Source organism: Gasterosteus aculeatus, chromosome 9, assembly GCF_964276395.1.
Source record: "Gasterosteus aculeatus chromosome 9, fGasAcu3.hap1.1, whole genome shotgun sequence".
Lineage (NCBI taxonomy): Eukaryota > Metazoa > Chordata > Actinopteri > Perciformes > Gasterosteidae > Gasterosteus > Gasterosteus aculeatus.
Window position 1 is genome coordinate 15,772,532 of NC_135696.1, and position 18,036 is coordinate 15,790,567.

General features: G+C 44.2%; 1 long non-coding RNA gene across 1 annotated transcript; it reads right to left on the reverse strand.

Annotated features, from left to right (window-relative positions):
- Positions 1-1,678: 1,678 nt before the first annotated feature.
- LOC144411604 (uncharacterized) lies at positions 1,679-14,724 on the reverse strand. The gene is made up of 2 exons (XR_013468802.1): positions 14,604-14,724; positions 1,679-4,652 (listed from the first exon to the last, which is right to left on the reverse strand). It is a non-coding gene; the product is annotated as an uncharacterized LOC144411604 (long non-coding RNA).
- Between the last annotated feature and the right edge of the window lie 3,312 nt (positions 14,725-18,036).

Genomic DNA, 18,036 nt, shown 5'->3' on the forward strand with positions numbered 1-18,036 from the left:
TTTTAAAGCATGGTAATAAAACTGAATGATCCACACCCAGAGGAATATTTGACATATGGAGAGAAGTGGGGTGCTTATGGGATTCCACTCTGTCAATATGGATCTTATTAATACCGCTCAGCCTTTCCATTTTATGTGTGTTTGTGTGTGCAAGTTTTCACTATTTTCTGGGAAGCACTCTCTGTATGCACTGTATTTGGTATTCTGCTGTTCCCGGGCCTAGCGTGTGTGTACTCCTGTGTGCTTTTGTGCGCGTCTGATCCTCACGGGCTGCGGTGGGAGCATAGTGTGCGACCTGCACCGGCCCTCTGCAGCATGACTGCGAGCTAATAACACGGCGGCGGGGGCCCGCGGGACCACCTGTGTGTGCCGGCCCCCGTGCCCCGCGGTTCCTGCGTGCCGCGGCTCTCTTGCAGCCTGACCTCCTTGACCTCGTCCTGAGCTAATGAGCAGGTAGGATGGCTGATCTGGAGGGCAGGCTTACAACACCTGACTTCTGCCTTCGGCTTTCAGATGAGGACAATCGGGCCCTTCGCTAACTGTGACTGTGAAGGAGGCGGCTCCGTGTGAATGTTTTTTCCACTCTGAAAATCGCAGAAGGTGGCCAGGGAAACATGCAAAATCACAAGATAGGGCTGCATGAATAATTCACTGTCATTAATCATCACATGCCTGTATCTCAGTTTGGGGGCCTTGCTGAGGGCATGTTAATGTGACTATGTCTGCGAGGACAACCCCTTGCTTTTCATTACCGCCTCCATCCTTTTCTCCCATTCGTGGGACCAGCCACTGCTACCAGCCGGCCACAGCCACAGGGACCTAATTAACACAACGTAAATGATGGGCTGCTGATAAAGCAGTCACCGGTGCCATCGCAGGGCAGCACGCTGCTGCGCGGGCTTTTGCTGTCCACGCAGCAGTCCGACGTGGCCGACTGTGTTACTCGGTAGAGGGATTCTGTTTTGCTCGCTTGCAGAGATGTGGAAGAGAAATGTGTGTGTGTGTGTGTGTGTGTGTGTGTTCAGTGGCCAACCTCAGTGAGGGTGTGATTAACGCGGCTGGCAGTTCACAGAGGCTCTACTAATTACTGCTCCACACATTTGAACAATATAACCGCAGAACCACCATCATCTTCATTTTTATCATTGTTTGGAATTTTAGACATTTATTTTTTGGTTAATAAACTCGCAGAATTTATGAAAAGAATATTATAAAAATATCAGAAACAAGGCCAGTAAGGCCGCTGAAAATGAAGTAGGTCTCTGACTGTCTATACATCACAATACATGTTGCCCAGAACAGCCCCACACACATGATTTGTAGTGTTATGTGTAATAAAAAATAGGGTGTCATTTTTCAACCAATGGTTAAGATGTTAGACTGGTTGGAGTGTCGCGTATAGCATTCAGTGCAGAAAAATAATATTTATTTGGCCACTGTATTGTCCTCACTCTCTGGTTATATAGGAGGAGGAACACAATGTAAGTAAAGGGGAAGTGTGTGATGCTCTTTGGCTTTTAGGATCAGTAAATATCTGTATTTGTGTACTCAGGGACACTCAGCTGTCTGGCAGAAATTTGTCCTCCTGGAAAGTGAACATTGCATGGTTCAAAACAACTCCCCCAGCACTCTCAGATGTTTGCTGTTTCATTGCACAAACAGTAATCCACACTAGAAACATGGTGACAGGGCTCCTTTGCGGCTTTATTGCAAACACAGGAGCCTATTGCAGGCATTGTCTTGTGACACTTGTTTTACAGGTAAACGCATAATATAAGAGAAGAAATCCCTAGTGGTACCTGTGGTAAGTGTTTGCATCCTCACAGTCCTCTTCTGAAGTGTCATTTTGGTGCCGTTGACACTCTAAAAACAAAAGGGCATTTCACCCATGAAAATATATGAATGTTGCATGACCAAGAAAACAAAGAAGGCAAGCAGACGAGAAATTCCCAGTAAAATCAAAATTGACAAAAGATAGGCCGACTATTTTCTCTGAAATGAATGCAGTACATGTTGTATTTATGTTTATTTCTGTTATGATATACTGTATATCTACACATTTCTCAAAAGAATGGTTATGAGAAAAAAAGGCTGAAAATAAACCTACTCATTGATAAGAGCCCCTCTTTGCACACACAACACATTGCCTGCTGTCTGGCTCCACAGTTCTCCTGAGGATGTGGGAAAATGTCAGCAGGGAGCCAATCAGAAAGGGCACTCAAAGGACGATCCTTGGGTAAAAGTAGTGGTGGATCAGAGCTTTAGGTTTGCTGCGAACCCTTATTGACAAGAGTACACATCAAATTAAAAGAGTGGTAAAAAACTAAATATATATTATTTTAAATTTGGTCACAGATCTCTAAATTACTGAGTATTTTACCCTTATTTGAATTTAGAAAGCCTTATTCCATTTAAAAACCTTATTTCAAGTGTCAGGCTGAGAAAGGGAGCAATGGTAATGATTTGTAGACAACAACAGAAGACAGCTAATATGAAATTGGCCACAAAATTGAAATTAAACAAACGAAAGTGTGATAATTCAAATATCAAGAAAATGATAGCACCTTAACAACCACAACTTTACAACCATCGGTTTATTTTTTCAGTGATTGAAATGATTTCTATTCATGGAAAAATTAGCCGATCCTGCCTTGTTAGGACGGCTCACAGAAACATCATCATCATTTCTATGATAAAAGCTGGAAACAAGCTCGGCTGACGTCAATGCAGTTATACTGGTTGTTGTGAATCAATTTGCAAAAATAACAGGTAAGTAATTTTGTTTGCCGATCAGGCTATTTTAAGACGGTTCGACAATTACACTCTTTTTACACATTGTCATCAACATGCAGTCTACTGCTCTTGAATGAAGCAGTAAGGTTTGGAATAGCTAAGGATTAGCTGCAATTTATGTGCTGCATGTCTTTTTTTGTAATATTGAGAAAGAAATGTGTCGGGAACAGGCTCGGGAGTATAAAGAGAGCAAAAATAGGAAAAAACAGCAAGGTGCTGGTCGATAGACAAGATGAGAATGGAAGTTTGCAGCCATCCGCTAACCTCCAGCAATTGAGGAGACAAACCTCGGCAGTAGTTAATGTAGACATGTTGGGGACCAGCAAAGAGAGGCAACACAGAGGACATAATAGCTAGTTCAGAGAAATAAAGTGAACGAAACGGTGCTAATGAGCCATGAAAAGAAGGAACCCACTGGCACCAACACCTCTGCCAAAAAAGACGCAAGTAAATATTAAAAAAAACCAAAAAAACAAAGAAAGACTATTCCAGGAGCTCTTGGCTCTTGAGGAGAATCAGGCAGTGCTCAGGTAGCCTTGTTCTCTGTTTATCCAAGAACAACAGAGAAATGCACCGAGGTGTGTTCCTCCAGGTGCATTGTGGGCATTGCCCACGGATGCGCTGTTTGATTTGCGCTCGGCCTTGCTGTTGTGCTTGTCTGTGGGCTCTTGACATGTGCACTGCCGCATGAATAATTGAGGCCTCGCACGCAGTCAGGGTCCAGCAAGCACTGCTTGCTCTCTCTCTTTCGCTTTCCCTCAGTCCTCTCTTTGCTCTGTCTCCCCCTCTCTCGACCTCTCCCGAAATCTCTTTGTCTCATTTTCCTTTCCACTGGAGTCCACAGCCAGTCCTTGACAGGCTCTGTCTCCAAGGTGTTGTGACACTGAAGTTTTAGTGAGATTATAACTGAGCAAAATTGTGCGTTGCCCTCTGTCATCCATAACTTCGCTATAGTGTTAATAGCCTAAATTCTTCCCTCTGGCCCCTCGACTTGAGTAATATCTGTTTAAATCACATTAGCAATAACTGGATACCTGAGAGACAGTATATTATTAAGTCTAACTTTTTCAATCTCCACAACAACAGATTTTTGATAACAAATCCATGCAACATTTTTAATATTGTGTCCATGTCCTGATAAATTATGTCCCGGGTCCTGTTTACTCCACTTCCAGCTGCTTTGACTGACGCGCGCTAGACGGGTGCTCCCGCCGAGTCCGCGCCAGAGGTCTAAGCTGGAGAGTGCGATAAAGAAAAAAAGCTGCACCTGGGTCAGACTGTTGATGAAGACACGCTAAATCAATGAGAAAAGACTAGAGGAGGTGAGAATATATGAGTGGTCTTTCTGTCTGTATCTCCCTCCCACTCTCTTACTCCCTCCCCTTGCTTTCTGCTTCATACTCAGGCCGGTGCAGTTATCAGCCCCAGCAGATAAACAAGTCTGGCTGCCAGATATAACTCCAATATGTGAAACTCAATCATAACTCCGGAAACCGACTGGGAATATGAAAGGAGGAAAGAGGAAAATGAAAGCTGCCATGCCCACAGGGCAAAACCCAAGGTCCCTTTTGGCAAAGTAAACCTCCCTCTCTCCCATCTTTTCTATCCTTTATTTATGTTCGAAAGTTAAAAAAAAAAGTGACCCCCCCCCCCTCCTTTAAATTTTTTGGTGAGCATGATCTCGGTTGTTGCAGCATGTAGCAGAGAAGATGTGCCTGGTGTCTTCATTCTGGAGTTCAGGACACTGATAGCTGTAGGGTACACGTCTCTGAAGTCTTCTCCACTCTCCATCTTTTGCCAGCAGGATCTCTGTGATTTCCACTTGTCAGTGAGGGCCAGTCATGCAGAGGGGAGGGGACCTGTGCATCAGAGGGAAAGAGAAAAACTTAAAGGGAGAAAGGGGCAAGGGGGGGGGAACAAAACAAGTGTGTGCGTGTTGAAGGGGGGGGGGGGCGACGATAGCTTTGACTGGACTCACTCATGCTTTGACATTGACGGCCCTGGGAGAGGAGAAGAGGACCAGCTACCCCAGAGGACCGTGGAGAGGGAGGGAGGGAGGGAGGGAGGGAGGGAGAGAAGGGAGAGGAGGGGGTGAACTGCCAGAGGCTGCTTTCGGCTTTGAAGCGGCGACTAGAAAGGGCTGAGGGCACCGTTAGGCGCCTTGAAGTGGTTTCAGCACTTGTCACTCTTTCGGGCATCGCCTAGAGCTGTGGACAGCTCGGCTCTTTTAAGGATGAGGTCCCACAATGGACTGTGCAGCACTGATGCTCCCCTTGATGTGGTGACTCGGATCAATAGTCGGACCAGTGAGCCACTGGCACCAGCATGTTGTGATGTTAGAAAGTAGCTGAAGTGCTTCTCAACGTCTGTGCGCCGCGCAAGTGAGAGGAAGCGGTTCCTGTCAAGATCATCTCAGCAGCACACTGCAGGCTACAAAGTGCTGGAAAACCACAACGGATCAAACCAGACCAAGCTGCTCCGTGAATGAAAAAGAAAATAGATACAAATAACTTTAAGTCTCATCTGTGTATTTTTAGAAAAAATAAATTACTCCACGCTTGTTTAAAGTCACAATTTATCATTTTTGGAAACAAAAACTGGCCAAAACACGACATGAACTTGTTTATATGTCATTTCGTTGTTGCCGAGACATATGAGCAAATAGTTGCCAATTCATACATCCAGCCGTTGCAGGAATATTTGCATTAGTACGTCCAGCCCCTATCAGACTGTGTTCCCACAATGCATTTCAGGCCACACATTTCTCCCCTATTGCCTATCAAGACTGACAGTTTAACCAAATTCACACTTCAAACTACAAAATCAAATTCTTGTGCTATCGCCTACAGATTCTGAATATGCATGTGAAATATACCAGCTAAGCAACAGCATTGGTAGAGTATTGTAACTTGCTTTCATTCATACGTATAAAGCATTTTGTCTCAAATAACTTTTCTAGATTAACTAGCTGTATAATCTCTGCAGTCTTCTACTTGCTGTTTTAACCGAATGTCCGAACTTCCTGAAGCTGCTCGACTCGAGCGTATAACAGAACCAGAAGGTTCCGGTTTCATAGTACGTTGTCTTTCTGGCTACCAGAAAGACATGTTTTCGTCTCTATTAAGTCCTTAAGTAAACATCTGGCACTTTAGCTGCTAAATTGCTCCTTTATCTCTCCCACCTAGTTATTTGCAGCATTTTCTTTGCAAAAAATGAGCCATTGCTTTGGCAAACAGCACTGACCAGAGCAGTGAGATTGAACCAAATCAGAACCAATTGTGGTCTTAAAAAACAAAATAATGAGCTTGAAGACAAACCTCAAGGGAACTGCAGAGTCCGAACCGCTCTCAACCGAAAATACTATATGCTGCTTCAAATATTGGTTAATCCAGATGCAATTAATTTATCATATATTCCGTTCTATCTTTTCTTTAGTAGGCCAGCTCAATAAGTAGCCTGAAATACTCCTGCTCCCAAAGTACCCACTAAGTACTATTAGTATTTACTGCCTTTGTTTCCTCTGGCCCCTCTTTCGGCCTCTCCTTTCCCCAAAGATAGATTACATCCTAGACAGCCTATGACCGATGGATAGGGGGCACAATGCCTGAGCCTTTGGAGAAATATGTGCTTATGAAATCATAAATATTATCTCAAACACTAATTAGCATTAAGAGCACTGGTGATTTTATTTATCAACTTTAGCCACAATTAATAACCACAGCCTTGAGAAGAGCACGAGGCAGATAGGCAGGACATGTTTGCCGCGTCAAGGCCGTAAACCCATTACACACATAGACTGATTGAGGCAGCCCCACCGGGGGAATAAGTAATTGTGCCTGAGAAATTTTAATTGCCCTGAAATGCATTCTAAATTACACCACCTTGTTTTCAGACAGAGGTAACACGGCTGAAGGGCTGGGATAATGGTGGAGTGCCGTGGGTCCAGTAATGGGTTGATAAACACAAGACGACCTTGCGGTTTTTTTTTTTTAATACAGATTTTATTCTGTGCTTCGTACAAAGCTCAGACTGAGGTGAGGTGAGTGAGGCCTGGAACTCAGGAACGAAGGCTTAATGCGTAATGTTTCACATTGTTTTATCGTTTAGCTTAGTTTGACAGTTCCGGGATATTCACTTCTGTGCTCTGTTGGCAGGTGGTGGATGAGGAAGATTGATACAGCTCCTTGTATGTCCTGTAATTACGAATTAACAGCAAGTGAGTGGTTAGCTTAGCTTAGCTTAGTTTAGCGTAAAGACAAGCAGGAAACGGCTATCCTGTCTATACGTCCAAAGAAAAGAAACTCCATCTACCTGACTGGTTTGTTCAATCTGTGCAAAAACAAGTTGTGGTTTTCCTGTCTTTGTTCTAAGCTTCTGCATTTAAGACGATTTTCTTGATCCCAGCAGGGAATTTACATGTTACATAGACAAAGAGCAGCAACAATCTACATCATGAATGAAAAACATTCAACAGGATCCGAAATGAAAGAAATAAGGAGGTTTAAATTAAAAAAGTAAACAGATATGAGAGTGGTCGCCATCCTTTCATCCAACCCTCAGCATTAAAACAAATGTGCCGTCTATACAAAATGTCCAACAATTCCTTTAACAGTCATTGTTGAACCACCCCTGCTCCACTAGCTGGAGACATTACCCCTCAGATGCTTATTGGACTGACAGATACTGAACATGGTTAAATGGAGGAGGGGAGCTGGAGCGGAGGAGTTAAGCACAGTTTGAGGATGAAGCGGGTGAGATATCAAGGGGATACAGGGCTGGTGGTGGTGGTGGTGGTGGTGGTGGTGGGACTACGGGCGGCTAGTGGTCTCACTGCTAATTATCTTTATTGTGCTCGGCTTGCAGTTTTTACTGTGCAGGGCCTGTCGCTGGCTCTTGTGTGGGAAGGTCTCCAGAGCTCTCCTTAGCGGCCCCTGGCTAATAACCGCTGGAGGACTTAGCGTGAGGTCACAAGCCGCGGCGCTGTCAGGTTTTAATCTCTGTCGGATCCATCGCAGAGCCGGGAAAATGGCAACATACAAGGACCGATTCCACAACTACGTGATCGACAAGCGGGCAATTATAGGGGGCTGTTCGTGGAGGCTCCGAGATGTAACCTAAATGTACACTCCAGATAGGCGAAAGTTGGTAGTTGGGAGAAAGAGCCGGGGCCCAGGAAGCAGGTGAGCCTCTGTCTCAAGCCTTGTAAAGTGCTGTGACCACCGGGCAAAAGCTCTGACAGCTCTTCTGCATGTGGGAGGCGATCGCTAGATGTTGTTTTATTTGCGATCCATGACAAGCACCGCGTTGAGTTGCTTTTCATTGAAACGATCACATGCCCGCTCTCTGTCTGGCGCTCACAGCGGAGTACTCCACTGGTGATTTGTTTTTACCACAGATCTCACAACCCTCTTTTAACCCTGTGGTTGTTGCTGGGGTTTGCATCACCTCCAAATATTTGTGTGAAATTCAAGAGGGGAAACCTATCAGATGGATGAAGATTGGACTGATGTGTTTGCAGAAAATCAGTAAACAACATTAATTTCATATGAATTAATAAGAAAGCAGAAAGTGGCAATTCTCACATGGTTGTTTTTCAATCAAGTTAATACACTTTTAAGGTAAAAGTAAGATATTATTCAAAGTTCTGAGCTGATGACTCAAAGTCATTTGACGGTAAGAGCTATGAAGGCATGTAAATATATTAACTGAGTAATTTGACATTTCAGCATTTGTATTTTTCATTCTGATTCAAATGCCGATAAGGAGCACGCCAACTCCGCAGTGACGACCTCTGTACCGTAAATTCCAACAGAATAACCTAAAACCCAGTTGGTATTTGTTGCTTCAGGGGAAAGCGGACGCCATAAGTACAGCCAGATATAGTTTAAAAGCAGCCTAAGATCATACACGGTCTTTAACATAAAAAAATGTCCGCACGGATATTCTTAATGGGTTTAACTCAAGTGAATTATTCATCCTCCCCCAATGCCTGTTTCTGACAAGTGATGGTCATGGCTAAATGTTATCACTCTAATGAATCTTTTTTTGTGCGATCTGTCTTCGGAAAGTTGATCCAAATTTTCTTTAACTAATTGGACTATTGAGAGTCAATAGAGATCCAGAGGGAAGTAAACTATTTTTCTAGCTGGACCATGGTATGAAGTCTAAATGATGCCTTCAAATTCAAAATGCACTTCACTTGATAGCAGGATGTGAAAGTTATGTCATCATCAAAATCCATTTTAACACACATTCACTCAATTGTAATCTCCGCCGAGACCATAACTTAAAACTCTGTTGTTTACAAATGTGGTTTGCCTGAACATAAGTGTAAAAAATGCATTCACGTGAGTGTAAGTGGCTTTAATTCACTGATTAGGGTCATATCTCATTCCCTTTATCACTCAGCTTGAATGTCTACATTATTCATATTTTCACAAGCTGGTTGGCAAATTAAATCTGAAGCAGCAAACTTTGCAAAAATGGTGCAGAAACAGCGACGAATTGGTCTTAGAAATGAGAAACACGGCCACCTGCTGTGAACTGTCAAATCATCCAGATTGCTTTACTTTTTGAAGATCTTGCCGCATGTGAACTTCTTTTTGAGGCAAATGAAGAGGGAGCTCTGCTAAAGCTCTGTGGGGCCCCCACTTTGATACCCAACCCAACATGACTTACTGTGACAACACATTACAGGGGGTCTTTGTGAAGCTTATCGCTAATAAAGGATGAAGCGTCGCTTCAGACGAAGCCGCTGAACGCCAGGTTGATCTTTACAGAAGTGCTTCAAGATTGACTGTTGATAATGACGTCTCAAGATGGTTGAAGAAGAAGGGTTAATCAAGGACATCTTGCTCCCTTTGCCGCATATCTTTTATTGAATTTAATTACATGTAGTTTATTATTATGTAGTTTTTGTGATTATTCATTTTGCCATTCATAGCAGGAAACCACACATAATAAGCTAACGATGGCTGAATTCCATTCGAGCGGGATCCTTTTGTTTTCGGATCTGGTATTTTGCATGCTGGTTCACTAAGATTGTGCAAGGGGGCATTTGAATGGAGCAGAGCTATATTCATTTGATTAGTACACCCCTGTACTGTCCACAGAAATCAACTCTTATTAAGGAGAATTCAAAATGAACATTTTAGCTCCTTTAACCGTGGTGCTCAGTGACTATAACCTAAAATAATTGCCGGCCAATTGTTGAATAGATTGAACACCTGAACTAGCAGTCCATCCACACCGCCTTGAGATTTTCCTTAACTCAAAGTCGAGCAAAAAACGGTCTCTCAGGCGCGACGACTTCTTTCATGTTAAGCCGAAACAAGAACCAAATGGACAATAAACGCTGCTGATGATCCCGCTGTCAGAGCTCGCCACTTCGTATGTAACAGATCAAATTATGAGAGACCTTGCGGCGCGGTGCCGGGGCTCAGCGTGGGATTAGGGGGCAACTATCTCAAGGCTGCGCTTCTCAGATAACCGCACCTAAAGCAACCTTTTCTCCAACACACAATTACCCGTCCGCTCCAACTCCCCCCCCTCCAATCCCCTTCACCACCTCCCTTTTGAATTTCATCAGGGGCTTAATTAGTATACAAATAAAACTTCCCTTATCTCGCTCTCGCCCTAATTGGCCTGTCTTTAGCTATGCCTGGCGAGTGTGTGTAAGTGTGTGAGAGAGCTGGGACCCCTGTAATTAGGGTGACCGTGTTCACCTTTCCTCTCAGACGCACGGGTGCTCAGGCAGCCCACGGGGAAGGATGGTGGGGGGGGGGGGGGGGGGGGGGGGCTCTAGAATGTGCTGCATGTTCACATGGACGTGCAAGTGTATGTGTGTGTTGGGGGGTGGGGGGGGGGGGGGGGGGGGGCGCCTAGGATTATTGCTCTGCAATCATTCTTGGACCATCCCAGCGGTGTTCTCATGAGCCAGGAGGGCTTTGGGTGCTGTGCTGGTTCCCACTGAATGGAAGGGGCATCTTACTTTTATTTCATTCTCTTTTTTTCTCTGCCCCCTCCCCGCCTACGACCCCCCCCCCCCCCCCCCACAACTAAAGTGTTTATTGATTAGCTCGTCCCGCTCTTCAACAACTTAATATTGGGTGACAGTGCACTGTGTTCTCACCGTAATTAGAGTTCAGCTCCGAGGTAGGGGTGCAGGGGGGGGGGGCAATTAGAACCCTTTGTTATTAAACTTGATTCATCTTCCTTCTGCACGGCTCAGGCCCGCTCCACACTGGTCTCCTCTGCTCCCGGATGCTTACCAAGGGTATCGGGCCATCCAGCCTCCTGAAATTGGCTAACTCGCAAATTATCATGTTTGCTGCTAGACCCCCCCCCCCCCCCCCCCCTCTTCTCTCCTCCCAGGCCTCCCCTCCCTGCGATGCCAATAACACACAATAATAACTGTAAAGATCCCCAGTCAAATTCACCCCGGTGCCTGAACTTAAAATCACAACAGAAGTCCACTCGAGCCACTGAGACCAGCCTTTACTGCCTTTACAGCCTTTACAGCCTTTACCGCCTTTACAGCCTTTACAGTCTTTACAGCCTTTACTGCCTTTACAGCCTTTACAGCCTTTACCGCCTTTACCGCCTTTACAGCCTTTACAGTCTTTACAGCCTTTACAGCCTTTACAGTCTTTATAGTCTTTACAGCCTTTACAGCCTTTACTGCCTTTACAGCCTTTACAGCCTTTACCGCCTTTACAGCCTTTACAGTCTTTACAGCCTTTACAGCCTTTACAGTCTTTATAGTCTTTACAGCCTTTACTGCCTTTACTGCCTTTACAGTCTTTATAGTCCTTACAGCCTTTACAGCCTTTACCGCCTTTACAGCCTTTACTGCCTTTACAGTCTTTATAGTCTTTACAGCCTTTACAGCCTTTACTGCCATTACTGCCTTTACAGCCTTTACTGCCTTTACCGCCTTTACAGCCTTTACTGCCATTACTGCCTTTACTGCCTTTACTGCCTTTACTGCCTTTACTGCCTTTACAGTCTTTACTGCCATTACTGCCTTTACTGCCTTTACTGCCTTTACTGCCTTTACTGCCTTTACAGCCTTTACTGCCTTTACAGTCTTTACTGCCTTTACTGCCTTTACTGCCTTTACAGCCTTTACTGCCTTTACAGCCTTTACAGCCTTTACTGCCTTTACTGCCTTTACAGCCTTTACAGCCTTTACTGCCTTTACAGTCTTTACAGCCTTTACTGCCTTTACTGCCTTTACTGCCTTTACAGCCTTTACTGCCTTTACAGCCTTTACAGCCTTTACTGCCTTTACAGCCTTTACAGCCTTTACTGCCTTTATAGTCTTTACTGCACGGCTGCCCACAATGTTTGATCCAAGTGTTGATTGTCTTTCTTAAAACTACAGTTTTTTATTTTGAGGTGAAATCATATTTTTTGTTGGGCCAGGGTTTCAATCTATGTTATCTATCATTTTATAGTTTAGCTCGGCTCTGCAAACAAAACCCAATTTTCCTGTTTAAAAACCCATTTTGTCATTAGGTTTAATTATATTCTATAAGCTGCTTTGAGCTGGTATTAAGTGGTTAAACAACGCTTAAATTCCCCCCTTTATATCTCCTAAAATATCTATTTTCAATTGCTTTGTAAACATCTTCAAAAAACTGCATTCCTGTCAACGCTCAATTGTAAAAGATTATTTGAACCCATCTTGATGACGTCATAACTTCAAGCATTTTAATATAAAATAAAATATATAATCTGTTTTTGCATTCATTTGAACTGCGTCTGTGCTGAAAACAACCCGTTCAAATCACGATAACTGAGTAAATTGAGCATTTAGAGCTTTCGGATGGTTGCTCTGCCCCTTCATTAAGGTTTCAATGGACAGTTTAGCGAAAACAAATTTATACTGTGATGTATACAGTTACTGTGCATGCTTCAACATTACATTATGCTGCAAGTGTGCCCTCAAAATCATGCCGTGTGCACATTCATTTAATATTGTGACTCAGACTCACATCTGGGCAGCACTCACTCACTGCTCAGGATTTTGGTTCTAAGATTATGGTGTTATGGTCTATTTACAGAAATATGCTGCTTAAACTATACTCTTTTTTTAATACTACTACTTCTCAGCTTCAGGAAATGGTTTACCATTGAGGCTTGTGCATGAAAAACAACTATAAAACAGTTCGTAGCATTAGGAAATCTAGTTGTTGGCGGCGTGACACTTCAAGCAACAATTTAGCAAAAAGAGTAAACTTCCCTCTACCACTACCAATAAAACTGTCAACTTTGTTCTCTCTATTCCTTCGCCGCACTAAACACTGTTAGTTTGAACCGAGGATGGGAGTTGACAATATTCTCCCTCCTTCCCCCTCTGCCCATTTTGTCTCCTGCAGTCTCCAGAAGCTTGATAAGGAGCTTATGGGGAAAAGGAAGAAGATCAATCCTGGTGTCAGCAGCTCAGCGCACATCTCTCCCAGTTACGGCAGGACAAGTGTCAGCTGGAGGAGAGGCAGCCGCCATGCAGGGAGAGGGAGCGCATGAGAGGGGGTGAGGAGATGCTGGTGGTGGTGGTGGGGAGGGGGGGGGGTGAGGATGAGAAAGAGAGCCCTCTGCATGGCAGCCAAGCGAGGTGAGCAAGCGAGCGGCCCAGCCCAAGGGAGTGCACCTCCAGTAGACAAAAGATCAATTCTCTCCATTTCACTCTCAGCTCCTGATAACAAGCAAAAGTCCAGCAAGCCCAGGAGCTGTCTCGCCTTTGAAATGTGCATCGTGGTGTGCTACACACATGCAGTTGCACAATTAAACTCAAAATGGGATATGCCCACAAACCCAATCACACTCATCATTTTTGTTTGCCAAGAGGTATCTTTTGGCAAACATCAAATGTAATATTCATCATGTTCTCAGTCGTCGTATATTCACCTGGAACTATGTGGTGAAACGCGGCGTGTCCATGGCAACAACACACCCAACGTGAAGCACGTCGCAGCTCCGGTGACACTATTCTTTTGTTGCCTCGTCGTTACATTAGATTCATATCTTTATAATCAATTTGTTAAAGCACAGAGTTCATACACGTGAACACAGGGTTCCATTAGGTTTGCTGAGCGGATAGTGTTTGTTTCTCGGAAGTTCTGCAGTGTTTCCCCACAGGATTCTGTGAAAGTATGTTAAAAGCATCAATCTGGTTTTAAAGCAAAATAAAGAGGCTGTATCTAAGAAAAGAAATACGTTTGCTTGTTCCAGCAGTGGTTGGATATAACTAAGTAAATTCAGGATTGTCAAGTTCACTGTACTTAAGTACAATTTTGAGGTTTGTGTACTTAATCGTTTCCATTTTATGTCAGCCATCTAATCGACTGCATCTCCAAGGGAAATACTGTTTTTTTACTACTTTGCAGATTCTAAGTACAACATACAAAATCAACTAATGCAGTGGTTCCCAAACTTTCTGTCATGACCCCCCAACCGCACCCCCTGCAGACCCCCCCACCACCCCCGCAAATAAGTTTTGTTCCTTTCTTTTTTTTTTAAATCAATTGCATCATAATATACAAACTATATAAGAAAGTGTTATTTATAAAATAATTACATATCACTAAAATGTTTATATTTTTAGGGTGGGTGGTGAAGATGTGACCCCCCCCTGTTTATAGCTTAATTACTGATTATAGTAAGTAATGAAAATTAGCGCCACCATCTCCACCTGCAACATTAAATCAATGCACACAAAAGTAATACTTTTGAAATTTGATTTAAGTAGAACTTTTAAGCAGGATTTTCACACCGCGCTACATTAAACAATTGAATAGTAAAAATACCTGAGCAAACGGTCACACCCACAGTCGTTGTTTCCTTGACGAGGATCCGCAGCGTCCAACGATTCCGATATGTTACTACACATCTGCAGTGGAAACCGCTTCCCTTGGCATTTGGTTCTGGATGATAAAACGGACAGTGAGAGAAAACCGCACCAGACGGGGAGCTGTTGCATTCGGTCAGAATCAAAACATAATTTGGGACAAAGTGCAGTGCCAAGGCTGTGTGGTTTTGATTGTGATTGCGGGAAATATATTGTTATTGGCAAAGGGCTTTGGTCATTGGAAATGAGAAACATGCGTCTCGAAGAGCTTCATTTTGTTTTTCCTCCAGACACAAGTGTTATTGATAACATTCTCATTTGGGGGAGTTTATAGAATATATTGTTTCCTTCCTGTTTGTGCTGTTGCTCAAGTCGCAGCACTTGTTTTCATTAGAGTTCCCTCAAAGCCACATGTTTGTGGGTGAGCCCTAACATGTTCCTCATTAAAAGTAACAACTTTTTCAATCTTGAATTATTGAAATATAAGTGGGATGAGATGTCACATTCTTCCGTCCAAATCTGACACACACTTTTGTACCATCTCCAGTTCCCATAAAACCTCTCAAATATATGGCCACGGTTTTATTACTTTAAGTCAAACGTCATCCTTCTTGCGAAAGCGGCTAAAATAGATCTTCTTTCCCTGTTTCGTGGTACGTGATGAGTGGCCGTCGTCTATTTTGATTGTCAATCTCTCCATGACGTTTTACAAATCTCTGCCGAATTCTGGAGAGGCTGATGGTGTGTGACAGTTCCTTTAGCTGGTTCCGTTTAAGGCCGCCACAAGCAAGAGAGCGATTCTGTGGAGGTTAGAACCTCGTCACTTCTCATCAGAGTGAAACCCAGAATAAGGGTCCCTATCTGCTGATGTTCCGGACAGGCACTGACCCCCCGTGTACCTCAGTGGACCCTTCACACAGGCGCTGCCGGCCTGCCGTTCAGCAAATGCTGTTTGAAATGAGATTTTATTTACATCCCCCACTTACAGTCCTCCTTCATTTGGAGTCCAAATGTCATAACAGTGTCTGTGTAATGTACCCAATGATTAGGTTTCTTTCTGGGATCCCCATCCATGGCCTCCAACAGATGGCCCACACCTCTTTTGTATATGGAGATTTATTCCCTGGGAATGTTTACAGATCTCGTCATTACATGGACATTCATAGCTAAATGGGCAGTAATTGCGGCAGAAGCTGTCATCCAGTCGGTGTTGTCTTTGTCATGTTCTGGCTGAAAGGAACAACTTGCAGAGAGGGACGGCCAGTATCACGCTATTGACCTTTTACATGATTTTCAATTACCGGAGAGAAGCTGAGGGGTCCCCGCGGTGCAGCTGTCTCCGCCGCCTCCCCTCCAGAACATCTGCCCATCGAACGTGGCAGCGTCTCCTTTTTCTCCCCGTGAGGTCGCCCGCCTCGCTCGGGACGGGCAGGTGTGCGCCTGGGCCGGCCCCCGTCTGTCATTAAGCGGCCCAGCTGTGCTGTCACGTTTGGCAGAGAGGCGGGTGTCATCCATGACCCTGTCTCAGCCTCCTCCGCGGAGGGGCTCACACACAGACCTTGACGGGGCAGCTGAGGGTAAAGCCCTGCACGGAATATCTATGAAGGACGGCCACGCCGTCCCCTCCTCGCGCCCTGGTGGGCGCCACCGCCGCACGCTTGCCTGCTGCCAAAGTGGAGGACGGGCCCTCATCAGACGTGTCGGTCAATAAAAAGAGATGACATCACGTCTCCCCTCCTGCTGTGTCTTTGTCAGAGGAGAGTTACACACTGGGACGGAAGGACAGAGTGAGGATGGATATTTTCAAATATTATTCACTGTGAATTTTACTTGAATTATTTGAAAATGGGCCATACAGTGCATGCTTCTTAATCTAATTGGAACTTTAAACAAATCAGGGCACCGTAGTATGAGTAAAATACAGTATGAAAAGCACACAGTCAATTATTTAATTCGGGTCTGTACATGGTACATTTTGCGTGTTGTGGTTTTTGTTTCAATATTTTCACCGTCCAAAACTTTGAGTAGTTCTGATAAATTTCTCTGATTAAAGCGGTAAAAAGGGATGGGAAGGTAGGGGAGTTGGAACAGTTGAGGGTGTGAATGAATACCAGTCAGAGTTGGCAACTAATTATGGTTTAGTTTTGTTTGTTAAGTTTGTGAAGGCAAAAGAAAAGACCCAAGCACCGCTCCTGTTGATGAACTAATACGAATGAATGCGTTGCGCTCTTGACCAATTTGGTACTAAATTATAAGGAGCCTTTCTATGCCTATCAATAGCTCTCACAACATGTCAATGGCTTAGCAGGCTGCTCGCAGCTAACATGCTAACAGTGCTAATCACAGCCAACAGTGTTCACCTGGGAGGGGGAGGGAAGGGACCGGAGGAATGGGGCTCCGCTTTGAAGGTGAGCGACTTCATGCTGTGCTCCAGCAGACAAAAGTTAACTACATCTTTAAATAGTGTTGTTTGCTGGCGTACTTTGGCTGTGAAAAAAATGTTACTAATGATAGAGAAATTGACATTCCTGCTCTGTATTTAGTCCCTACTTGTGCCATGGAAGGAACTTCCATTTGAATGTAAGGACCTGCGCCACCTCGGGTCAATGTATTTATTTACTCCGTATTTACCGAGGTGCTGATTCAGCTGCAGAGTTGCAATCCCACTCAATAACATCACGCTTGATAAGGCCGAGGAAGGCACAGATGTTCATGGGAGAAAGACAAACGCGAGAGATAGAAAGAGTGGGATTGAGATAAACACTGTTGAATACAGCGGTCAGCAAACGCAAGTGGAGAAACCAACCCATTAGGTGGACATCAGTGGTTGCGTCGGGTTAGATGGTGGGTGTTCTGGTCTTACAGCAGTTGTTGCTGCACTGAGACACACAGACATTGTGATCAGAGCTACAGCCGCAGCAGGAAAACAGATGCGTTGTAAATCAGTAACTGATGGTCGGAAAAAGGAGACGTGCATTTTCATTTAGACTCGCCATGTTTTCTAGTCACAGCGGTGCCAAAAAAACACTCGTTCCGTTTTCTGATTGGGGTAATTTTGTGCAAAACCCAGTTGCGTCTCATATGCCTGACCTAAAAAGCCGACTATTTTGTTAAATTGGGTTGATTGACGCCAATACGCTAGTGCTATACCCTTTTTAATTTGTAAATTGACTATTGACATTGTTCAGACGAATAGTCAATAATGGCAGAGCTGCTTCTGCTTTGTGACACACAACGCACACAATTTCCTGAGACAGATTACCGTCCTTCAATGAATTTAGGGATGCGCAATGAAACCGAGAAACACTTGTCTTGATATTTCCATCACCGGCTCCCCCCCCCAAAGCTATATAATTAAGTTCCCAAATATTGTGCTCTCCTCTCCCGGGCGC